Source organism: Rattus norvegicus, chromosome Y, assembly GCF_036323735.1.
Source record: "Rattus norvegicus strain BN/NHsdMcwi chromosome Y, GRCr8, whole genome shotgun sequence".
Lineage (NCBI taxonomy): Eukaryota > Metazoa > Chordata > Mammalia > Rodentia > Muridae > Rattus > Rattus norvegicus.
Window position 1 is genome coordinate 28404638 of NC_086040.1, and position 26600 is coordinate 28431237.

At 38.5% G+C, this 26600-nt stretch overlaps 1 long non-coding RNA gene across 2 annotated transcripts in view; it reads left to right on the plus strand.

Annotated features, from left to right (window-relative positions):
• Nucleotides 1–10840: 10840 nt before the first annotated feature.
• The window catches only part of LOC120099664 (uncharacterized), a 264189-nt gene continuing 248429 nt past the window's right edge, over nt 10841–26600 (plus strand). For both annotated transcript variants that reach the window (XR_010061866.1, XR_010061865.1), the window contains exons 1-2: nt 10841–10947; nt 16057–16163. This is a non-coding gene — a long non-coding RNA (uncharacterized LOC120099664). The remainder of the gene's footprint in view (nt 10948–16056; nt 16164–26600) is intronic.

A 26600-nucleotide genomic window follows, 5' to 3' on the forward strand; every position in this document is an offset into this window, starting at 1 on the left:
AATTTGTTCAAATCATCAGATCTGGACTTCAATAAAAAGAAGCTGTATACTTTAGAGGAAAACCAATTAAAGGTTCTCATTTTTTATTGTGCAACATTTTAGATTAGATTTTGTATGCTTAATATACATCTATACCTTAGTCATTACCTTTCAAGATTGACCTGAAATCCACCATTCTAAATTAACAATGTGAAATCCCTTTAGCTAATCACAGAAAAACTTTCAAACTGTATTTACATAGGTTTATTTAATAAAATTTCAGCTTGTAGTTTAAGGAGAATAGTGATGGAAAACATCTTTTCATACATTTTAAGTGCCTTCACATTATTTTAAAGCTAAAATATTGCATTAGACTCAAGATAAAATTATTAACATCTTACTAAAATAAAATGAGTTTTTTTTCTTTGTATACTACAGAAGTTGTAACTGAACTTTTTTCGAGACAGTGTTTCTTTTATATCCCTGGCAGTACTAGAACCCTATCTTTCCGTTTCTCTGTAGAACAAGCTGGCCTTGAACTTAGAGTTCTACTGCCTTCCTCTTCTTACCCAGTGCTAAGATAAAAGGCCTGTGCCAGCACACCCAGTGCTTTCTTCATCTTTAACAAGGTCTTATTTGATTATATTCCAAATCATATGAAGTCACTTCCCTAGAAATATCGAGAAGAAATCCAATACCAACATCATATTTTGCACACCTAAATCCCTCATCCCGAGTTCCTGATTGATCTAGTAACCTAGCAAGCTCTCTGAGGGAACTGAAAACAACAAGTATTTGCTTTCATTACAGGAATAAAGAAAAGGCCATCTCACTGCACAATCTCATGATATCATTGAAGAATTCTTCCAACATTACAAAGTGAAATCTCATAAGGAGCCCTGTATCTGAAGCCACAGTTCCTTATCTTGTGTTTGGTTTTGTACACTCTGACCGCCATTTCATTATAACCAGGTTGAACCCAAAGGTATTCTCTGCCCCAAGGATCCATTTCTATCATATTGTCATATTCAGCCATATTCAGTTAAATTTAACCATCGACCACACCAAAGTGAGGATTTATAAAATACCAAACAGAAACCTGGGAAGAAATGCTACAAAAATAAATTCATGCCTAACAAATAAACAAAATATCTCTTACTTGTTGTAACACAGCGTCTATCCATTTTCATTGTTTTGATTGGTTCTGGATATATTCACAAGCCAAGAAAATTGTATTTAAGCCAGGAAATAACTTGTGAGATTTAATTCTCTCTGTTTATTATATAGACTATGAATACTACACTTAGATATCAGTTCTTAATAGAAAGCAATTTTACATGTTGTGTCATTTCACTGTTTCTCAGATTTTTTTGTATAATTGAAAAAGTAGAGCTGAAGCCTGTTATTTAATATTTTTCTCACTACATTTCAATTTCTACTCTAATCCTGAATGCTAAGTCCAACTGGGATCTGATTAAGTTTATTGGCCCCATACTTATTTTTCTTAAAATCATGAGGCAATAATTTTATATGCTAGAAAGTATACTTTTGGGAGGACAATTTACTGTAAATTTAGTTCATCCCTTTTCATTAATTTTGTCTGAATGACTTTATTATTTACAAAACTGTTTTAAATTGTTAGAAGTATTGTGTGGTTTTGTGTGTGTGTGTGAGTGTGCCTGTGTGTGGATAAATACCTACATATGTATATTTGATAATTCAAATATAATATGACAAGAGAAAGTTGCTTGAGTGTTATTGATAATTTATGGACACAGTGAATTTTGTTTATGCTGTATATATAACCTTGAAAGTATGTACTGTATAATTTTTCAAAAGCAATGTTTAAATATGTATACTACATGAAGCATACTAATTGCAGTTTTAGCTATTTCCACACTAATTTTATCTCTTTAGATGTCTAGAAAGAAATACACGGAAGCATGAATCATCTCTTAACTCCAAATGTAGGTAGACTCAATGATATATCTTGCTTTTGCACATGATTGCTCACCTTTAGTTCATAAGTTATATATTTAATTTGCTCTATTTATGTTAGAAAGTTGTGGCACATTGCTTTTGTAATGTGTGGCACATTGTATATATGTATTCGTTGATAACTTCCTTCTGTCAACAAACATTAAGAACAAATAATTTTTAAACATTATTACAAAATCCAAGATCATTCAGTTTCTTCCATAATCAAATAATAAAATGCATAAATATCAGAAGCATTTCCTTATTTTGACTATTAACAGAAGTATTTAATGTACCATTCCTATAAACATATTTTGATATTATTCATTAAAATATCTTCAAGGAGTAGTTTAAATATTAATGAAGGTAAGTATAATCAAATTGTTAGTATATTTGAATCACAAATGATGTCAGTATTTTACATAGCCAAATATGCATAAACATGTAATTTTAAAACTGGATTCCATAAACGTGAATTTATATATTTCCATTCAAAATCACCTGGGCCTAACTTACACGCATTCTCACAATTACACTCTTACACACACAAACATGCATACATTCTTGTAATTACATACTTACACAGATATTCTTACTTACATAAGCATAGGGAGCAAATGACCAAGCACCAGTGCAGAAAGATGAGCTCCAATCTTTATTACATAAAGAAAAAAGTCACTTCGACCCTTTTAATGCTAAGTGAATTAAACCCAAGTGTGTAAGAGAAAAGCCTTGTTCCTTTTGATAAGAGTAAGCCTGCATTGCTATTAAGAAATGACCTGTTCTGTCCCATGGTAAGGAGAAACCAGACTGCACCTTCCGCTCTTTCCAGCTTCTTCTGTTTTCCTCATCTCCTCTGCATTCTGCAGATTGCCCTCTTATGTTACTTATAGTATCTACATTATACCTCTCTACATTTCTTCTCAGCCCAGATATTTTTGGCTCTGTTCTACTAAGCTCCGTTCTCCTTAGCTCAAAGCTGACTTTTCAGCTCGGCCCCTCTCAAGCTCAGTCCATCTGTCTCTGTCCTTTCAGTTCAGTCCTTCTCTCTCAGTCCTTCTTTGTGTTTATTTCTTTCTACTCAGCATTTAAACATATTTCAGAATACATGATCACATGTTACAAAGTTCATCTCTAGTTCATATGAAAGATCAAAGCATAAATTGAAATACAATTTACAACCGAGAATTTTTACATGAATATTTATCAGGAGTAATTATCTGGCTAAACATTCATCACCAGTGTCAGCTCTATAGGTTCACTGAAGGTCTAAAACCATAGTTGATAGAGAAGTTATTTACAGATAAACCCAGTCAATATCTTATCATCTGTCCTTGCACCTGTAACAAATCATTTCTTCTCTTTTATGACTCTTGATAACTGTTTTACAACCTTGTTAATGGGTTCTGAATAGGAGAAAGTCTGTTTACTATCTCAGAAGAATTAACTGGTGACACCTGGTAGACTGGCAGAGTTCTCACTGCAATTTTGACTATAAAAAGAGACTTCTAGCAGTCCCACTATAAAAGAGCTTAATTACCATTGATATAATATTAAAAATTATTGTAGGATAATTATTAAGTGTAAAGAATTCATCTATTTGTCTGTATAGCATCACTACAGGACAGTACAACTTCGTAGCTCTGCAGAGATCTCCTCCAAAGGGGTGTGCTCTTACTCAATGATTGTTATATATTTCTAATAATAACAACAGTAATAGCATTTCAATAGCAGGAAAATTTCCCAAAATTTATCCCTTACAGCCTTGCTTAATAAGGGCAAACAAGTTGTGGACTATAAAATAATCCAAGGCTGTCCATCTGAGGATGACCACCTGCTAGTTATTAGCTTGTCCTCTTATGGCTCCTGACACTTTCCTCTCAGTCCCACATGGTACCTTCTCTAAAACTGACAATAACATCCATCACGAAACATGCCTCAACAGATACAAGAAGATTGAATTAATTCCATGCATCCTACAAGATCATTACAGACTAAAAATTGTCTACAGTAACAACAAGAACAACCAAAGACCGACTTATACATGGTAGCTGAGGAATGATTTACTCGAGGAGAAGTTATTCAAATAGAAATAAAGAAAAAAAAATTAAAGACATTCTTGTATTTAATGAAAATGAAGGCCTAACTTGAGAATACAAAAAGCAATGCTAAGAGAAAAACTGATAGCTCTGAGACCCTCAACAAAGAAACAGGAGCTATGATACACTAGCAGTTTGACAGAACACTTGAAATCTCAGAACTAATAAAATACAAATACACCAAGAGGACTAGACAATAGGAAATATTCAAACTCCGGACTGAAATCAACCAAGTAGAAACAAACAAAAGGAATTATATAAAGAATCAAGAAAACCAGGAGCTGGTTCTTTAAAAAAATCCAGAAGACAGGTAAATCCTTATTATTCAAATTAAAAATAACAAAATCATAAGTGAAATAGAGATATAACCATAGAAAATGAGAAAACTCAAAAAATTATCAGATCCTACTATAAAAGCCTATACTTAACAGAACTGGAAAGTAAGGATTAAATGGATAATTTTCTAGACAGATACAAGGTACCAAAGTTGAATCACGATCAGATAAACCATCTAAATACTCCCATAACTCGTAAAGTAGTAGAAGCAGTCATTAATTGTCTCCCAACAGAAAGATCCCTGGACCAGGAAGGTTTAGTACAGAATTCTCTCAGACATTCATAAAATACCTAATACCAATATTCTCCAAACTATTCCACAAATTAGAAATAGAAGGAACACTACACAATTCCTTCTCTGACGCCACAGTTATGCTTATAAGTAAAGCAAACAAAGACCCAACAAAGAAAGAGAATTTCAGATCATTTTTTTCATGAATTTCCCTGCAAAAATTCTCAGTAAATTTCTTGCATGCAAATTCCAAGAACACATCAAAACAATGATCCATCATGATCAAGTATGCTTCATCCCAAAGATACAGGGATGGATTAATATACAGAACCTAATAACCAATCAGTCTAATCCACTACAAAAACAAATCAATGAAAAAAAAAACAAGCAATCATCTCATTAGATGCTGAGAAAACATTTTATAGAACCTAACCCTTCATGGTAAAACTCTTGGAAATATCAGAAATTCAAGTACCATACTGAAGAACAGTAAAAGCAATATACAGGAAACCAGTAGCTAACATCAAACTAAATGGAGAGAAACTTAACACAATCCCACTAAAATCAGAAACTAGACAAGGACACACACTCTCTCCCTACCTTTTCAATATAGTATTTGAAGTCCTAGCCAGAGTAATTAGACAACAAATGGAGGTAAAGAGATAAATATTGCAAAGGAAGTATTCAAAATGTCACTATATGCAGATTATGTGGTAGTATATTTAAGTGACCCCACAAATTCCACAAGTGAACTTCTAAGCCTGATAAACAACTTTAGCAGAGTGACAGAATATAATATTGATTCAAACAAATAAGTAGCTTTCCTCTACTCAAAAGAGAAATAGGCTGAGATAGAAATTACGGAAATGACACCCTTGACAATAATAAAGAAGCTTATAAAATAACTCAGATTCACTCTAACCAAGCAAGTGAAAGATATATATGACAAGAAAACAAGTCTCTGAAGAAAGAAATTGAAGATCTCAGAAATTAGAAAGAACTCCCATGTTCGTGTATTGGCAGGATTAATATTGTAAAAATGGCCATTTTACCAAAAGCAACCTATAGATTGAATGGATTCCCCATCAATATTCCAAATCAATTCTTCACAAACATAAAAGTGAAAGTTTTCAAATTTATTTGCAATAAAATAAATCACAGGATAGAGAAAATTATTCTGAAAAAAAAATCATTTTGGAGAAATCACCATCCCTGAGCTCAAGTTGTATTACAGAGCAATTGTGATGAAAAATTGTATTGTATTGGTATTGAGACAGGCAGGTAGATCAATGGAATAGAATTGAAGATGCAGAAAAGAACCCACACAACTTCATTATTGAAAAAGGATCTAAAATCATTCAGTGGATAAAAATTGTGCTGTTTCAACTGAAGGACAGAATGCAGGAGAATGCAAATCAATACATTCCTATCTCCTTGTACACAGCTCAAGTAAAAGTGGATTAAAGACCTCCAAATAAAACCAGAGAAACTGAAACTAATTAAAGAAAAAGCAGGGAAAACCTTGAACACATTGGTACTGGGGAAAATTTCCTGAATAGAACACCAATTACTTTTGCTCTAAGATCAAGAATCGACAAATAGAACTTCATAAAATTTCAAAGTTAGTGTAAAGCAAAGACCACTGTATTTAGTTTCATACAGCAACATACAGATTGGAAAAAGATTTTACCAATCCTACATCTGATAGAGAGCCAATATCCAATATTTACAAAAAACTCAAGGAGAAGATTTATTCCAGAGAATCAAATAACACTATTTAATAGTGGGCTACAGTTCTAAACAAAAATTCTCAACTGATGAATATTGAACAGCTGAGAAGCACCTAAACTAATATTCAACATCCTTAGTCGTTGGGGAAAAGCAATTTAAAACAATCCTTAGATTCTACCTCATACCAGTCAGAATGGCTAAGATAAAAAATCAGTTGACAACAGACTCTGGCAATGGTGTGGAGAGAAAGGAACACTCTGTCACTGTTGATAGTGCAAGCTCTTAAAACCACTCTGGAAACCAGGCTGGAGGTTCTGCAGAGAATTGAACATAGTATTTACTACCTGAGGACCCAGCTGTACCATTCGATGGCACATACCCAAAACTTGCTCCAACCTACAACAAGGACACGTGCTCCACTATGGTCATAGCAGTCTTATTTATAAAAGAGAGAAGCTGGAAAGAACCCAGATGTCCCTCAAAATAGAAACAGATTCATATAATGTGGTACATTTACACAATGGTTTGATACTCAGCTGTTAAATGGAATGACTTCATGAAATTCATAGGCAAAAGGATGAAATCAGAAAATATCATCCTGAGTGAAGTAACCCAATCACAAATAAAGGCACATAGCATGTACTCACTGGTAAAGGGGTACTCTCTAGAATGTCCCAGGTACTAGGGATGCGACAGGTTCCCCGGACCCAACAGTGATGACATTAGCCAACATACACAACAGTGATATTGAACCTGAAGAAACCACCTGCAGTAGATAGACATAGCCCCCAGTGCAAGGATGGGACCAGTCACCCAGCTCTTATTAAAGCAGAGTTATCCCTGTCTAATGGAAATGCAGGGCAAAAATGGAGCAGAGGCTGGAGGAAAGGCCTTCCAGAGATCTGCAGACACCAAACCGGACACTGTTGCTGTTGCTGAGATGTGCTTGCAAACAGGAGTCTGATATGCCTGTTCTCTGAGAGGCTTTGCCAGGAAAGCCAACCATTGAACTGAACCTAGAGATCCCAATGGACGATGTAGGGGAAGGGATTTAGAATCTGAAGGGGATTGTAATTAGAGGTAGAACAATGATTTCAATTAACCAGACCCCTCAGAGTACCCCTGGTTCTAACCACCAACTATAGAATATACATTGTCTGGTACCATACATATGTAGCAGAGAACAGCCTCAACTCACATCAGTGGAAAGGGAAGCACTTGGTCCTTTAGATGCTTGATGTCCTAGAGAAGAGCAATTCAGAGAACAGTGATTCTAGATGGGTGAGGCAAGAATGATTGGGAGAGTTGGGGAGGCACCCTCTTAGAAACAAAGAGGAGGAGTATGTGGTGGATGGAGTTTATTAACAGGATCTGGAAACGGGTTAATATTTGAAATGAAAACAAATACAATGGTTAATAATAATAATAATATATATATATTATATTATTATTATTATTAAGAGTGGTATTTTCCATACATTATTTTACTGCTCAGGTTAGCTTGGAACACTTAGTGTTCCCTAGATGCATATTTCTTCCTACAGTTCCTGATTGCTTGTTTCTCTGAGGAGTGTAGCCTTAGATCTTTCTCTTCATTCAAAGAAGGCATGACACTTAACTCCTTTCTCCAAGCAAGGGTGATTGTAGATATGTCTGTAAAAGGCGGGAGGCATTTGCACAATCTAATTGGGGATCACCAAAAGAATTATTTAAAAGAAAAGTTTGTAATGCAAACAGTTGTATTCAATCAGCTTACCAGTATTGAAAGCATCCCAGGATTTCTAGCCAGGCAACTGCGTAAGATATCAAGAGGCATTTAGAATTTCAATACATGTGACTAGAAAAAATACATTCCATTGTGTAGCATACTCAATATTTCAAAACTATCATATTGGAAAGAATATTAAGAGCTTTAGGACAAGAAAAAATAGTGATACATCTAGGCAGAAGCATCACAGTAACACCTGGAAGTCACATGGAATTCTAATATCAATCCCATGCATTCTATGCTCTATTCACATCCTCACACGTTCATTCCGTAACACAGTCAACCAGTGATTTTCTAGTCCCTGCAGTCTCTGAGGAGCAAGGGTCTGGATCAGCCTTTCCCATTTGCTTATGATGTTCCAAGACACATCACTGCACCACTGATGGCCTCCAGTTAGAGCGATTTATCCTGTTGTAATATTCGCTTGACCGCACAATGTCCTAAGCACCCCTTTCCCTTTCCATTCATGTTGCTCCTTCCAGAATCCCTTATCTCGGCCCCTGACAGAGAGCAGATAGCACTCTGGACTCAAAGGAAGAGAGTCGATAGGGTTCCTCCTCAATCAGAAAGCTTGGATGATCGCGCCGCTACTACAAATACTGACAAGTGAGGCAGCTCCTGACTAGTCCGTGCAGACCTCGCGACTGCAACGTGCAGACCTCGCTATTGCCCCACGCAGACCTCGTGACTGCCCCAGCAGACCTTGTCACTACCCCGTGCAGACATCGAGACTGCCCCTTGGAAACCTCGCAACTGCCCCATGCAGACCTTGCGACTTCCCCGTGGAGACTTCGCAAGTGCCCGGTGCAGACCTCGCAACTGGTCCGTGCAGACCTCGCTACTGCCCCGTGCTAACTCGAGGACAGCCCCTATCCAACTTTGTTTCCTGAGATCAAGGTTCACTCGAGATTCCCCTGCTTTTCTTTCTGGACTTGTCCACAGTTCTCGGGAGAGAGACCCATACTCAAAGGATACAGCTCAACTGATGTTCACCAAGACTCACCTCTGGGCAAGTACATTCACTGCCCCTTACGTGGTAGTAGCCCATTCACGATTTCTTGTTCAATTTTCTTAACGACTAAACAGCCAGATGTGTGGAGAGAGGCCAGCGAGCCTCATCCGGGACTTTACCCTCTGACCATGCACTGCCGATTTCCCAGCCTCCACAGCCTGGAAGCCCCTTCAGTGTCCCCCCAAGCAGATTATAACACCGGACTCCAATGGGGGAAGCACTTGAAGGGTTCCCAGACTACGTCACCTGAGACCGCCTTCAGTGTCCCCGAACCAGATTACAACATCATTCCTCAATGGGGGAAGCACTTGAAGAGCAGAGACCCGAGCAAGTTTGCACCTCCAGGACTACTTACATGGACTCGGCACAAGTTCAGATGCCCAAAACCCTATGAAGACCAGAGATTCAAAAAACCTGATGCTCGTGTTACAGAAAACCTACAGAAACTCAAAGATCATATAAAGGCTTCAGTCAGTAAGAGGGCCCTAGACCCCAAGAGGAAACAAGAAATGGACAGTTCCACTTCCTCTGAGGGTTCCTTGGGGCATGAGTAATCCACTGACCAAGGATAGCAGATCACTGAGTAACACACTGACCAGGGATACCAGAAGATCTGCTTTACATCCTGCTACTAGAAAAAGAGTGGCCTCATCTTTAGTGCCCATTCTTGGGAAGATGAAAAAAAAAAAAACGGGTTATGTCTACTGGGTTTGAAAAAATCTGGACTTTGACGAGTTGGTAGCCAGAGTGCCTGCAACATCTACAAACCACAGTACTGGAGAGAACAGTGAAAGTTTCAGAGAAAACCACACTGTACCTGGGCCACCTTCTGCTGACTCTTCTACTGACAAACTGGGCCAGGTAATATTCACACACATTCCAGGTTCCCAACATCATTCCCTATCTAGACATGGAGAACTTGGATCTCCCATTTTTCCCCAAGATGTTCCTATCCACCCAGGACTTTCCGGAAATAACCAAATGTTTCCAATATTCAATAGGGTTTTTCGACATTTGTCCAGTTGTCCAAAATTCTTCCCATTGATCCTTAACGGAAAATCATATGTTCTCCTCTTCCAGAAGGAGTGTTTTTTTTTCTTCTATTTTCATTAACTTGCAAATTTATTATTTACATTTCAAATGTTATTCCCTTTCTAGGTTATAGGTTTACAATTTCCTAGCTCTTCCCACTCAGCTTCTATAGTGGTGTTCCTAACCCGATCCACCCCCATATTACTTTCCTTCACTGGGGGTTTAGTCTTGGGAGGACCAAAGTCTTCCCCTTCCACTGGTGCCACTACTAGGCATTCAGTGATACCAATGATTTTGGAGTCCCGGGTTAGTTAATGTATAGTCTTTGGGTAGTAGCATGTAACCACTAATGAAAACAAGACAATTCTCTAGATTTAGAGAGATGGAGTATGTAAAGGTTTCCACTGTGTCACAAGAGACTCTCCTGGAAAAGGCACTCTTGAAACTGGTCATTATAAGGAAAGCTGTTCAGCAGGTAGGACATGGAGGTTCTCAGTGACATCATCATCATTAGGTCCTTCCCGAAAAATCTCTTGTAACCTGGAGAGCCCCAGCTCCTTCTGTGAGGTCAGAAGTGTTGTTGTGACACCACCTGCTTCTCAGATATTCCTTCAGTACATCTAGGGTTTGTAACTGCCCTTTAATTCAGAGTAAACAGCCATTTTTTAGGGAGAGCAAAGAGGATGAAAGGATCCAAGAAGAGGAGAAGGAAGCTGCCCTTCTGTCATGGTATAAAAAAGGAAGAAATACATGGTCCACTGGAGAGCTCAGTGAATCCTGGGTAGGTGTTTAGTGTGTTCCCTGAACAGAAAGCCTTGATCTGACCCTTCCACATATGGGAATCAAGAGCTGTGAGCCTCTCAGAAGCATCTGGACTTCCCTGTTCTTATGGTTCCTGGAAGTCAGAGAGTTTATATCATTAATTTCTTTATTCCCAAAGCCAAGGGTTGGGAAGGGCACAGTTGATTTCCTGAGAGCTCATGGACTTTACTCTTTTTGAAAAGAAGAAAAAGGTCCTAAGGAAAAAGGGAGAGACAGGAATTGTGTCCCTAGCTCAGAGAAAACTCCTCCATGGTTTGGATACCTATATTGCAGTTTGTGTCTGACACTGATATCTGGGAGAGAGAAGTGCTTCTAGTTGAGATTTCATCATCTGTCTTTCACTAGTATTACTCTGATTACCATTCCCTTACAGTAACCCTTTAGATTTCAATAGGTGAGATTAGGTAGCAGTTTCTTTTACTTCTTCCATTTTTTTTTATTTTTTGGCAAAATTCATTGCTTATTTAATTGGATATTTCTATATTTACATGTCAAATGTTATTTTCTTTCCCAGTTTCCTGTCAATATGAGCCCTATCTGACCCCTCTCCCCTTCTTCTATAACCTCCCATACTGCACCTTGACATTCCCTTGAACTGGGAGTCAAACCTGGAAAGACCAAGGGCTTCTCCTTCTATTGGTGCCCAACAGGGTCATCCTCTGTTACATATGCAGTTGGAGCCATAATTCTGTCCATGCACAAAATATTGGGTTAGTACCAGAAATCTCTGGTTCTTTGGCATTGTTTTTCTTATGTAGTTGAAAGCCCCTTCAGTTCTGTTTGGAGCGACACTCTTGATGCCCTCCACTGTTGATGATATTATTATGGTTAGAATTTACTATCACTATTTTCATGGAAAATCCCCACCAAGCTGCAAAATAGTAATACACATTTGCTGGTAAAGAAAAAATAATACTATTTTAAAGTTGTCCTGCTGACTAATAATATGACAAACCTGTGACATTTCTGATACTTTGTGAACATCACCTTATTACCTGACCACACCAGTATTGTATGTTGGTCCTGGGTAAATGTTTCTTACTTTTCCCTGCCCTCTGTTACCCCTGTTATGGTATAAATTCAGCCTTGGAGGAAAATAAAATTGCCGCCCTGGTCAGACTCCTGTCTTAACGTCATTCTTTGTCCCAAGAACCCTTGTCCCAATTCTATTCCAGGCACCCTCTGATCTCTCACTTACAAAAGGCACCCAAGTTGCGGCTCTTTGAAGGTGTCCTGGAGGAGAAAGTCTTTCCCTATTAATAGGCTGGTCTGTCTTCTTTGTTTGTGGAAGACTTTGCTCCTTTTTGGACCTTTGGCTCCCACCCCTAACCCCCTCCCAGAGCTATTGCTGAGTGATGGGACAAGCATTCTACTCTCAACTTTTGTGACAGGACACAGAGAGTCATTCAGGACACAAAGAATAGGGCTATGGGGTCTTAAAGCACTTTGGTGCATCACAGGGACTGTGCTTCCTCCAGACCACAATTGGTTAAGAGATCAGAGGTAAGCTTGAGCAAGTCTGTGTTTTGTGTTCTGTGTTACTTTCTGTTTTGTCTCTGTGTCATGTTTCGCCTTTGTTTCATGCTGACTTGTGTTGTATGCCCCGCTGTCTGAAGGGTTTGAGTCCCAACTGGAGAAGTTTTAGAGTCCACTTGGTGGTCGCTATTGGTCCTGTAAGGGGCTTATGGCTGTGACAGGTCGACTTGCTTGTTGTCACAGGCCAGAGAGGATGCTCTAGGAGGAGAAAGGAATATAGAGGACACTCTAGAGTCACATTGGGAGGTGGGATCAGATGTTCTGCCTTATCCCAGAAACAGCTAAGGTTAAGCTGCATTTTGGGCCAGGTATTGAAGGTAATGGGCATCTGTGGAATTCACTTATAGAATGCTTTTTCTTGGTCTTGTTTGTCTAGTTTTTTTCTTTGGTATTGTCGAGTGTCTTTTTTGGCTGTTGTTTCATTTTTGGACTTGGACTGATGATAGTGTTTGAAATCATGGAACTGTTTGCTTTCTTTCTCAAGAAGTTTTACTTGGTATACTTGGTGCTTAACTTGGAAATAATTTGCTTGAGAGAAATTGTTTTCTGCCAGGGAACCTGCCTTATCTGCTGGCCCTATTGCAAGTGAGGAGTTGGTCTTCAGCATTAAGTCACCTTCCTTGTTAGTCATCATTGACATAGACACTGCCTCTGATCCTATTCCTGCAGCAGTCAGTTCTTGCCCCTGTGGTCAAAATGCCCCAGGTTGAGAATCAGGGTAGTCCCGAAAATAGTTTCAGAAAGAGTCTGCAGCAGACTGCGAGGAACTTCTTTGTGCCAGACAGAAAAGGCTTTACTCTAGGATGACAAGAAGAGCACCGGCTCTTCAGCTTACTCCAACTGGAGGCTGTGGCCAAGGTCAGGATCAATGTTTTCTTTTTCATGGCCCTCTAACTCAGTGAGGCGGCTTGGTGAACGGCTACCACTGCAGTCCTTGGAGGGCTATACTTCTATTAAAGATCAGTACTCCAATGTTAGTAATCTATTTATTGGTTGTAAGAGTCCGGAAACCCAACACAATTGTGACCACTGCCTCAGGAATGGTAGCCGAAAGCGTCCTTAAAACCAATTGCCTGTAACTATAGCTTACTCTATGATATCTGAGGCTTCAATCGGATAACACCCCCTGGGCAAGCCCCCCTTCAATTCTCAAATGCTATTTTCTCCTGGTCTTTTGGCACAAGGTCATCTAGCATGTATGACAGCCTGGAAGAAACTTCCCCCTTAAAGTAGACGAACCATACAATTATTTTATCAGCCATTTGGCATCTAGCACTCAGTTCTTAACCATCTCTCTATCCTTTTGTTATTAATTCTTACTGGAAGCCTAGTGTCCTTCAGAGGCTGGGTCTCTTGAGAGGCAGAGCCACTGAGCTGACTCTAAGGAGCTGAGCTGAGCTCAGGACAATCAAAGTCCCGAGAGACAGCCAGTAACAAACCAGCTGCCACTCTGCTCTCATTTTTGTTTCACAGGCACAAAGCTTGTGCCTGATTATGGGCTGGCCTTTTTGCCCCAAGAAAGCTGGCCCATTTAGCTGTATGACTGAATGCTATTTGTCACCTATCTGGTTGTTCCATGTGCTCTCACCATGTCACCCCCTAGCATTCTTGCCTGGCACCTTACCGCTGTTCTTAAGAATTTTATCACCCAAGACACTGTGTAATTTGACTTAAAATATATCCCATCCTGCTAATATGGATGTCCCAGATTCACATTCTGAAGGTACTAATTTTAAAACAAGGGATGGTACATTCCCCTAAATATTAAATTGATATACTTGGGGTCTTAGAACGTTTCAATCAGAGGTTGATACAGAGATTATAATTACTTTAAAATTGTTAAAAGATACAGTGCATTCTTACTGACCTGCTTTTGGGCAAAAAGATCCAAAGAAGGAGCCCAGCGAGGCACTTAACATGGCGTAAGGTACACGCGACTTCATCTACAGCCTGCATTCCACTCAAAGGACCTGCTTCCTCAAAGAACTGCATCGCTTCAAGAAGAATGAGAAACCTAACACCCACTCCAGGACAGCTAAATTATGTATTCTTCAAAAATGCAATACCATTCATAGGATTTGACTTTTTGGATAATGCAATTATGATTGTTGCAGGAACCCAAATTGTATTGTCTATTTGATTTATTTTGAGACTTTAAAAAATGTCAATCAGCATGCTATTTTTCCTTCTATGTTTCAACACATTATTTATTTTTCAGTTAATGATGCTGTACATTAATTATTTGGGGTTTGCTTATTCCTTATTGGACATGCATGGGATACCTATTTATCTCCTTGTCTTTTGCTTATATATTTTGGCCCTTGGACATTTAATCATTTATCATCCTTGTTAAGTAACAGGGAGATAATATAACAACAAAACCTATTCACTTATATTATCATAGGCTAACTATCGACGATGCTTTGATGAGGGTCAAGTTCACCTACAAATCTCCATCCCAGTCCAGGGAAGGACATTTTTGTTCCTCAGTCAAATGAGGCCATCATTCTTTTTTGCCTACTGTCCTGATGCCTTTGCTGAAAAACCAAAAAATTCTCACCCCTGCGTGCAGAGCTGGACAGTCATTGATGGATAGAGAATGATATATTCATGAATAAATGGCCTAAGACAGGAGGGCCGACATTAGCTGCTGCCTTATCCCATGATGGGCCCTGGCTACAAGATTCTCTTGGCCATGTGACAAATAACACCCCAAGTTAGACAGACGCAGTTTCCAAGGGGTGCATTCCAGTATATGCATGGGCACTGGTCACTTTTACATTTGAATATATGTAAATTGGAGATGTTGGTTGCAATTCTCTTGAAGCCCTCCATTGTAGATGTTATTATTATGATTAGTAGTAAGTATGACTGGGTTCATGGAAAATCCCCAGTCAGCTGCAGAAGACTAATACAAATCTGGTGGTCAAGAAAATAAAAATATGGTAATGTTGTCCTGCTGATTAATAATATGACAAACCTGTAAACTCTGTACCATCCTTTCAACATCAATCTGTGACCAAACAAATCATGTGTTTTGCCCTGCGTAAATGTTTCTTAGTTCCACCTCCCTCTGTTAACCCTCTTATGGTATAAATTCAGCCTTGGAGAAAAATAAAATTGACGCCTTTTTCAGACTCTTGTCTTGGCATCCTTCTTTGGTCCTTTGTCCCACATTCTCTTCCAGGTACCCACAGAACCCTCACTTACACAGCATTTGTAATCCCTTCTCAAAATCTACCAACAACATATCAGTTGTCAATAAACTAGTTTGCCACTAGCATTCACTTCTGTATTTGATATGCTCTAGCTGTCTCTCTTAGGAAGGAGCTATATCCGGTACCTGGCAGAATGCACTTCATAGCTTCATCACTCATATCTAGTTTTGAATATATATATATTCAAATATATATATTTGGTGTCTCCTACAGCAATGAGGTTAGGTAGAATTTTAGCATGGATTGTGCGCAACTAGCTAAAGAATGTAGAATCCACAAATGACAATGGCAAATAATCTCACTCCTGTTCTTAGGAACCTATTGAGGTTGATGTTTAACTGGACCTCAAGCCATTCCTCTCACTGCCCATCCTCCTAAGTATGATGTATGGCCTGAAGAAATAATCATGGTGGGAACACAGGTAGGTAGATATGAAAGAACTGATACTTAATTGGAAATAGAACCACATTCTATAGTCAATGTTGTCCTTTGTTTTATTGATATCTGCTATTTTTTGGATAAAATAAGCATTTGGGAGTTTATCATTCGAAGTAGGTAGACAATATTTACATTGTTATATTCATTCTATTGCTAGACCCACATTGTTGCCAAAATCAATGAAAAAAATGGAATTGGAAAACAGATTATTTGATAACACATTCTGGAATATATATATATATATATATATATATATATATATATATATATATATTCCAGAATATATACACACACACATATATATATATTTATATTCCAGAATATATATACGTATATAATATATATATATACATATATATATATATATATATATATATATATATATATAAATTCCCCAATCAAGGAATGTTCAAATAGAAAATGAAATACAATATACACTCAATTAAAGGTCTGTAGGGTAAATACAGGTTTTTGGGAAACAAAGAAAATCTAGGAAACTGAACTGTATATCACAGGAATGGACCTGGTAATAGAATTATGATCCAGAAGAATCTCCTCCATCCTATGTTCCTAGATGTTTTCTACTCATGCCAAGCCCCTGAATAACTTTCTCCATTCAGACCATGTAAACACTAATACAGGAAAGAGAAGTATCTAGACTTGGAGAGATGAAGTTTGTAGTACGTACAGGTTTCCACTGTGTCATAGGAGACACACCTGCAAATCACATTCTTGAATCTATTCAATGTACCTCTCCAATATTCCTTCAGTACATATAGGGTTTACTAATTGGCTGCTAATTCAGTGTAAAGGGCCATTTAGGAGGGAGGACAAAGAGGATGAAGAAATCAGAGGTGTGGAAAAGACAGCTGGCCTTCTGTCTTGGTATAAAAAAAGGAAGATATGCATGGATTATGGGAAATCTCAGTCCTTGGTAGGAGTTGAGTATATTCACTTGAGACACAGACATGACCTTAGCCCTCCACATACGGGATTCAGGTGCTGGAGCCTCTCAGAAGCATCCTGACTTCCCTGCTTCTAATGGTTCCTGGAAGTCAGAGAGTTTATATCACTAATATCTTTATCCAAAAGGCCAGGTGTTGTGAAGGACACTGTTCTTTTCCTTAGAACTCATCGTTTTTATTCTTTCTGCCCAGAAGAAAATGGTCCTAAGGAAGAAGTAAAAAACATGTATCCTCAGCTCAGAGGAAATTACTCAATTATTTGGATACTTATAGAGCAGTATGTTCTGATACTGGTATTTGAGAGAGAGAATTGCTCCAAATTTGGACTTCATCACCTCAGACTTTCCACTAGTATTATTCTGACTATAATTCCCTGATAGGGACCATTTGGATTACTGAGCCAATAGGTCTGATTAGCTGCTAATTTTCTTTTCTTTTCTTTCTTTAATTTTTTTTATTTTTTTAGCAAATTTTATAGCATTTTTAAATGGGTATTTCTATATTTACATTTCAAATGTTATTTTCTTTCCCAGTTTCTTGTCCATAAGATTCCTAACTGGTCTTCTTACCCTTCTTCTATAACGCCTTTACTGAGCCTTGACATTCCCTTGAACTAGCAATAAAAACTAGGGAGAACCAAGGGCTTATCCTATCACTGATGCCCAAAATCACCATACTCTGCCACATATGCAGTTGGAGCCATAAGTCTGTCTATAAACAGTCTTTGAATATTGGTTTAGTACCAGAAAGCTCAGGTTAGTTGAACTTGTTTTTCTTATTTGGTTGAAAGTCCATTCAGTTCTTGAAATCCTTTCTCAACATCTACAAACAAGGGGTCTTTTTTCAGTTATCTGGTTTGCCACTAGCAATCACTTCTGTATTTGACATGCTCTGGCTGTCTCTCTAATGAAAGATCTATAACTGTTTATTGGCAGAATGCACATTTTAGCTTCATCAATCTTATCCAGTTTTGGTGCCTGATTTTATATATATATATATATATATATATATATATATATATATATATATATATAAAATGGCTCCTACAACTATGAATTTTAGTGGAATATTTACATGGATTCTGTGCAATTAGGTCAAGAATATAGGATCCACAAATGACAATGCCAAATAGATTCCTTCCTGTTCTTATGAACCTGCTGAAGTTGAGGTTTCACTGGACCTCAAGCAATACATTTTGCTGCACATCCCCCTGAAACTGACGTTTGGACTGAAAAACTCTCATGTCTTGCCCTGGGAATACAGGAAGATAGATATTAGAGAAAAGATATGTAATAGAACTATAGAACTGCATTCTATAGTCATTGTTGTCTTTGCTTAACTGATGTCTGTTAATCTTTGGATATTATAATGATTTGGGAGTTGATCATTTGAAGTAGTACACAATATTTCCACTGTTATATTCACGCTATAGCTGGGTCAAGTTTGTTTACCAAATTTATTGCAAAAAATGGAATTCGAAAAATGAAATTTTTGAGTACTCATGCAGGAATATATAGAATATCCCCTGTCAATGAATGTACAATCAAAAAATGTAACAAAATATCCACTAAATTAAAGGTCTGTAGGGAAAATATTGGCACATGGGAAACTGAGAAAACCTAGGGATTTGAATTGTATTTCACAGGATTGGACGTGGGAATAAAATTAATCTCCAGAAGAATCTCCTTCACTCCTTGTTCCTAGATATTTTCTACCCATGCTAAGCCCTTGCCTAACTTTCTCCATTCAGAGCATGTGACCACTAATGAAGCAGAGAAATCTCTAGCTTTAGAGAGATGTAGCATGTGAAGTTTTACCCTGTGTCAAAGGGGACACTACTGGAAAGGGCACACTTGAAACTGGTCAATGTAAGGAAAGCTGTTTAGCAGGTAGGCCATGGCAGTTCTCAGTGACATCATCATTAGGCCCTCCATGAAAAATCCCTTGTATCCTGGAGAGCCCTAGCTTCTTCTGTGACGTAACAAGTGTTGCTTCGTCAGCAATTGTCTCTCAGATATTCCTTCCATATATCTATGGTTTACTAATTGGCCTCTAATTCAGAGTAAAGAGCCATTTGGGAGGGTGAACAAACAGGATTAAGAGATCAGAGATGGGGAGAAGGAAGCTGGTCTTTTGTCTTGGTATAAAAGAAAAAAGAAACGTGGTTCTTGGGAAAACACCCTGGGAAGATGGCTTTAGTTTTTTTGATCTCTGGTTTAACTGTGATCTTGGAGAAGTTGCTGAACATTCTAAAGACCTTTGGGCAGATGGTAAAGTTTCTAGATACCCCTTTTTTATTTCATTGGTCCTGGGGATTGTACGGCTGATGGTAAATGTTTCCCAGGAAGACTGCTAAGCCAGATTGATTTTTGGATGCTTTAGAAGACATGGAATATTTCTGATATACTTGGGCTGATGGCACAAGGTCTAAAAGATATTTTTCGATGTGGACTTTCCCTCAGACCTTTGAAAATATAAAAAAAGCTTTTGTAATTTTGAAGTCTAATTTGCACAATGACAAATCACTTTGAGCATGGACAACACTTACTGGAGCCCTACAGCAGTGTGAAGAAATTCCCTGAAACCCTGGGCAGACGGTGAACATGCATTTTGGTAGAAAAGTGAGTTTCTTGAGCACCTTGGGATAATATGGAATGTCCAGTATGCCCTTGTAAGGATTGGCAACTTTCCAAAATTCCTTTGTCATTTTTGGAAAATTCAAAGGGCCTATGGACAGATGGAGAATGTGTGGGACTCACCTGAGGAGTAGTTGTATCTTTTGGTGTCTCTTTGTTTCCAGAAGATGACACAATATCCAAATTCACAACTGTCTTCCTCAGAGGAGAAAGTTCTCAAGACTCCATCCGAAGGATCAAATCTTAACCCTGTGTTTCTAGAGACTGGATGCTTATGGTCCACTATGGTAGAGGGAGAATGCAATCTATTTCTTCCCAGTGTGCACATGTGATATAAATCTACTTGGGTAGACAGGGATAGTTGTAAAGCATGCTGTTCAGGTGCAGTAGATCCTCAGACATCCTTCTCAGATGAGGAAGGTCTTAATGTATCATGTATATGTGTAGAAATCCTGACTGTGACATCAGAATGGTGGTTAGGTATTAGAGCTGCCTCTGAAGATGTGACTTCTTCTAGAGCATCATGGACATATGTGAAAGATCTGGGAGCCTCATGAGCAGATAAGGATGTTTCTACACATCGTTGTGTAATTGTGGAAGTTCCAAGAAAATTTTCTTCTGCGGGAGAAATGGAATCAGACTTTCATATAGAAGTGTCAGGTTCCCTAGCCTGCTTGATAGGCAAAACGGCTTCGAAGGCACCTTCAGGAGATAAGGTAAAATCCAGAGCCTTAGAAGTATTTTGCAGATGTTCTGGGTCTGCTTGTGGGTATAAAGAAGGACTGGATACCCTTTGGGAATATTTGGAAGAGTCTGTAGCGTCTTTTGTGTTTGTGGATGTTGGCTGAGCTTGAGGAGATTAAGAAGTTCGTATAGACACCTGTGAAGTTAGCAGAGGTCATATCCATTCTTTTGCACAAATGCAATCCAAGCAATCCCTTTCCTCAGCTGTTGAGGATGGTACAGACACTGGTATTTCGTTATCATGTTCCCCCACTCCTGGTTCATATATGGTTGAATCCATAACCTTCTCTACAGATGGAATATGTCCTAGAACATCTTTTGTACATGTGTCACATCGGCAAGCCATTTCTACATATGTGGCTGTGGGTAGAACTCCTTTTGTAGATGTTTCTTCTCCCACAGTCTCTTTAAGAGATAGAGTACTACTCAGAGAATTCTGCTAAGTTTTGGGAAATGCTAGCATCTCTGCTGTATATGTGGAAAAATTTGGAGCCTCTCCTTACAGGACAGAATGACCTAGAGTCCCTTGAGGAGGTAGGGGATGTTGTATCTTCTCTGCACTTTGTATAAATATGGAGTCTGCATGGCTCATTGACTATGTGTTGTGATAAACTTGGTTCTTTTGGGCCTGATGACAAGTCAGGAGGGACCTTTTCGGTGGTAGAGGATATTTGAATAATTCTCTGTTGTATAGTGACATTGTAAGTACTGGGGGAGATGGTGAGGGTGCTAGATCATATTTTTTATATGCTGAAGGCACAAGAATTCCTTTGGTGGACTTAGAATTTTCTACCACATCTTGCTTGGGTATGGAACACTGAAGAGCCCCTTCTGAAATTGTCAATGGTCCTTGATCTAATGTTGTACATGCAGAAAGTTTTGTCTCTGCTTGGGCTGGTATGTGCGTTATGAGTTTCACTTTGGGATTTGTGACTGCATTTTGTCACTCTGGACCATAAGTGATGATTTAATCTCATTTTTAATAGTGGAGGGCTTTTAAGTTCCTCTTGGTTTAATAGGGAAGTTCTGAAACGCCCTTTTTCAGCAGAATCAGGTTTAAAATTCGCTTTACCCTAAGCAGATTGCATTAGGCACTTTGATGTAGATTGGGGACATCTTTGACTGTCTTTCGGATTGGACATAGCTCTCTGCCCTGCTTTGGCAGCTATCAACGGTATTAAAGTCTCCGGTGGAGAGGGGGCATGTATTAATCCATTTGTGGAATATGAATAATCACTGAGATTACCTTTAAGAGAAGTAGTTTGCAGCCCTCTTTTTCTGATGGGGCCTGTTGTACCTCCCCTTGACCAGAGGGGTCTTGTCCATCACACTTTGGAGGAGAATTGGAATGATTAGAGACCTACAGGATAGGGAATGAACATTTGAAACTCCTCTGGAATCTCTGTGTGACAGAGAGCTGATCACCCAGAAGAGTGGGCAATACTGGGACCTCAGGGAAGGAGAGACTGCCACTTCTGTCCACCTGTGCCGACATCCCTAGCCCAAGAGGAAACTGCACAGTGCCTCTGGATACATGAATATAGTAGGAGTCAAGGTACAGGAGCCCTGCAGTCCAAACTGCATCTTTATCTGGTTTAGTCCAAAATGCATCCTACATCCAAATCTCATGGTATTGGAAGACTTAGAGCATCAGAGGGGTGGAAACCCCTGAAAACCACCTAGCTCCAACTGGGCCTCCTGTGCATAGGGACCTAGGAGCAGTAGGGGTAGGACATTTCTGCTTGTGGCTCTCATAGAGAGCTGAAAGTCAGCTGTGGAATGACTTCTGGCCTGAGACCAGTGGTAAATCCAACTTTTCTGCTCTAAGTGACCTGACTGGTGGACTCAGAACAAGCAAAGGCAGAACTCTTCTGGGACCAGGCACTTCCAGTTTCTAGCTTTCTCCTGAAACTCGTCATCCCGGCCCAGAGCTCCCTGCTCCTAGACGCTGTGGGAGAGAGAGCTGATTATCCAGTATTGTGCACAATACTGAGCCTACAAGGAAAAGAGGCTCCCATGTCTTCCCACTGTTACCCACATCTCTGGCCCCAGACAAAAGAGCATAGTGCTACTGGACCCAGGAATATAGAGGAGTAAAACTGTAGGAGCACCATGTCCCAGACTGTGCCTGGATCTGAAATGAACTGGATGAATAGCTCACTGCACACAAATCCAGAGGGTGGGGGAACTATACTTTCAGAGGAGCGGACACTCCTGGGAAACCAGAGGATACTATTCTATCCCCAAATTCCTGTCTCAAGAGGGAAACACCTTGTGCCTTCTGTGCCCCCACCCGCACAGAAGGACCTAGGAGAAGTATGTGAATTTCCTTCTGGTTCCTGCCCACAGGGAGAGCTGAAAGCCAGTGGATAGGAGAAACTACTCGGCTGAGAGCAGAATACTCTGTTCCCATAACTGGCTAAAAGAAATCAGGAAAACAGGTTTACAGCCGTCCTGACACACGAGCATACAGGACTGTCAAGCCACTGTCATAAAGAGCAAGACAAGCTAACTCTAGAGACAACCTGATGGCTAGAGGCAAGAACAGGAACTCAAACAACAGTAATCTAGACTACTTAGGCTCATTCAGAGCCCAAATCTCCCACAAAAGCAAACACTGGATATCCAAACACACCAGAGAAGCAAGATCTAGATTTAAGTTCACATTTTCTCATAACCATGGGGGATGTTAAGAAGTTCATAAACAACTTCCGTAAGAAAATACAGGACAGTAAAAAAATACAGAAGTAAACAGGTAGAATCCCATAAAGAGGGAACAAAAAGGTACCTTAAGAACTACTGGGAAAACAACAAAACAGGAGAAGGAAATGAACAAAACCGTCCCGGAATTAAAAATGGAAATAGAAACAATAAAGAAACACAGAAGAAGACAACCCTGAAGATGGAAAACCTAGGACAGAGACCAGGAGTCACAGATGTTAGAATCACCAACAGTATAAAAGAGATAGCACACATAATCTAATGAGCAGAAGATTCCATAGAAAACATTGACACAACTGTCAAAGATAATGTAAAACCGAAAAAAACTCCTAGCCCAAAACATACAGGAAATCCAGGACACAATGAGAAGATAAAACCTAAAGATAACAGGATGGAAGAGAGTGAAGACTGCCAACATCAAGGGACAGTAATATCTTCAACAAAATTATAAAAGAAAACTTCCATAATCTAAAGGAAGAGATGTCCATAAACGTACACAAAGCCTACCGAACTCGAACTCCAAATAGACTGGAATGGAAAAGGAAATAATCCAATCACATAAAAGTCAAAACACCAAATTCACAAAAGAAATATAAATATTAAAAGCAGTAAAGGGAAAGGTTAAATAACATATAAAGGCAAAGCTGTCAGAATTCCACCAGAATTCTCACCAGAGACTATGAAACCCAGAAGATCTTGGACAGATGTCATACAAACATTAAGAGAACATAAAGGCCAGCCCAGGTTACTGTATCTAGCAAAACTCTCAATTAACATAGCTGGAGAAACCAAGATATTCCATGACAAAACCAAATTTACACAATATATTTTTACATATCGAGTAAGACAAAGGAAACTAACTGGCAAACCCCAATACAAGAGTCAGGTAAAATCATAGATAAAGCAAGAAATTAATCTTTTCACAACAAAACAAAGAGAAGCACACAAACGTAAACTAACCTTCAATATGAAAATAAGAGAAAGTTACCATCACTAATCCTTAATATCTCTCAACTTCAATGGACACAATTTTCCACTAAAAATACACAGATTGACAAACTTGATATGTAATGACGACCCAGCATTTTGAACTACAGGAAACACACTTCAGAGACAAAGACAGACACTACCTTAGAGTAAAAGGCTGGATAAATACTTTCCAAGCAAATTGTCTGAAGAAGCAAGCTGGAGTAGCAATTCTAATATCATATAAAATCTACTTTCAACCAAAAGTCATTAAAAATCATAAGGAAGGACACTTCATATTCATCAAAGGAAAAATCCACCAAGATGAACTCTAAATCATAAATATCTATGCTCCAAATACAAAGGCACCTACATACATAAAAGAAACCTTACTAAAGCTCAAAGAACATATGGCACCGCAAATAATAATAGCAGGAGATTTCAACGCCCTACTCTCATCATTAGACCGATCAGGGAAACAGAAATTAAACAGAGACATAGACAGATTAACAGAAGTTATAAACCAAATGGACTTAACAGATATTTTAGAACATTCTATCATAAAACAAAAGGATATAACTTCTCACCACTTCATGGCACTTTCTCTAAAATTGATCATATAATCAATCAAAAACCAGGCCTAAAAGAATATGGAAAGATAATAATAATCCAATGAATCCTACCAGACTCCATGGGCTAAAACTGTTCTTCAATAACAATTAGGAAAGAACACACACATATACATGGAAGTTGAACAATGCTCTACTCCATGATAACTTGGTCAAGGAAGAAATGAAGAAAGAAATTAAAGACTTCTTAGAATTTCATGAAAATTAAAGTACAATATACCCAAACTTTTGGGACTAATATAAGCTATACTAAAAGGAAAGCTCATATCTCTGAGTGCCTGCATATAGAAACAGGGGAGAGCATACAGCAGCAGCTTGACAGCACACCTAAAACTCTAGAACAAAAAGAAGCAAATATTCACAGGTGTAGTAGAAGGCAGGAAATAATCAAACTCAGAGCTGAAATCAACCAAGTAGAACAAAAGGGGACTATACAAAGAATGAAGAGAACCAAATGCTGGTTCTTTGAGAAAATCAACAGGATACATTAACCCATAGCCAGACTAACCAGAGGGCACACAGAGTGTTTCCAAAATAACAAAATCATAAACGGAAAGGGAGAAATAACAGCAGAATCAGAGCAAATTATAAAATTTATCGGGGGTTGAGAATTTAGCTCAATGGTAGAGCACTTCTGTAGCAAGCACAAGGACCTGGGTTCGGTCCCCAGCTCTGAAAAAATAATTTAAAAAAAAGTTATCAGATTGTCCTACAAATGCCCATATTCAAGAAAACTTGAAAATATGGAGAAAAAGGACAATTTTCTCGACAAATTCCAGGTACCAAAGCTAAATCAGGAACAGAAAAACCGTTTAAACAACCAATAACTGTTAAGAAATACAAGCAATCATTAAAAGCCTCCCAACATAAAAGGAGTCCAAGATCAGATGGGTTTAGTTCAGAAATCTATCCAATATTCATAGAACATTTCATACCAATACTGTCCAAACTATACAACAAATTTGAAACAGGTGGAGCACTACCGAATTCCTTTTATGAAGCCACAATTACTCTTATACATAAACCACACAAAGACCCAACAAAAAAGAAAACTTCAGAGCAATTTCCGTTATGAATATTGGTGCAAAAATACTCGATAAAGTCTTGCAAACTGAGTCCAAGAACACATCAAAAAATCATCCATCATGATCATGTAGGTTTTATCCCAGGCATGCAGGGATGGTTTTGTATATAGAAACCATCAACATAATCCACTATATAATCACACTCAAAGATAAAAACCCAATGATCCTTTCATTACATGCTGAGAAAACATTTGAAAAAATTTAAAACTACTTCATGATAAAAGTCCTGGAAATTATAGGAACATAAGGACCGTTCCTAATCATATACAGCAAACCAGTAGCTAACATTAAATTAAATGGAGAGAAACATGAAGCAATCCCACTAAAATCAGGGACATGACAAGGCTGTCCACTCTCTCACAATTTATACAATGTAATTCACGATGTCTTAGCCAGAGGAAGCAAACAACAAAAGGAAGTCAAAGGTATATAGACTGGCAAGGAAGAAATAAAAATAGCACTGTTTGTAGATGATATGATAGTATACTTAGTGACCTCAAAAGTTTCACAAGATAATTCCTGAGCCTGATAAACAATTTTAGCAAAGTGGCTGGGTATAAAAGTAACTCTACACAAAAGCTAAACTAGCAGAGCAAGAAACTAGGCATATGACAACCTTCACAATAGCCCCAAATAATATAAATATCTCAAGGTGACTTTATCCAAGCAAGTAA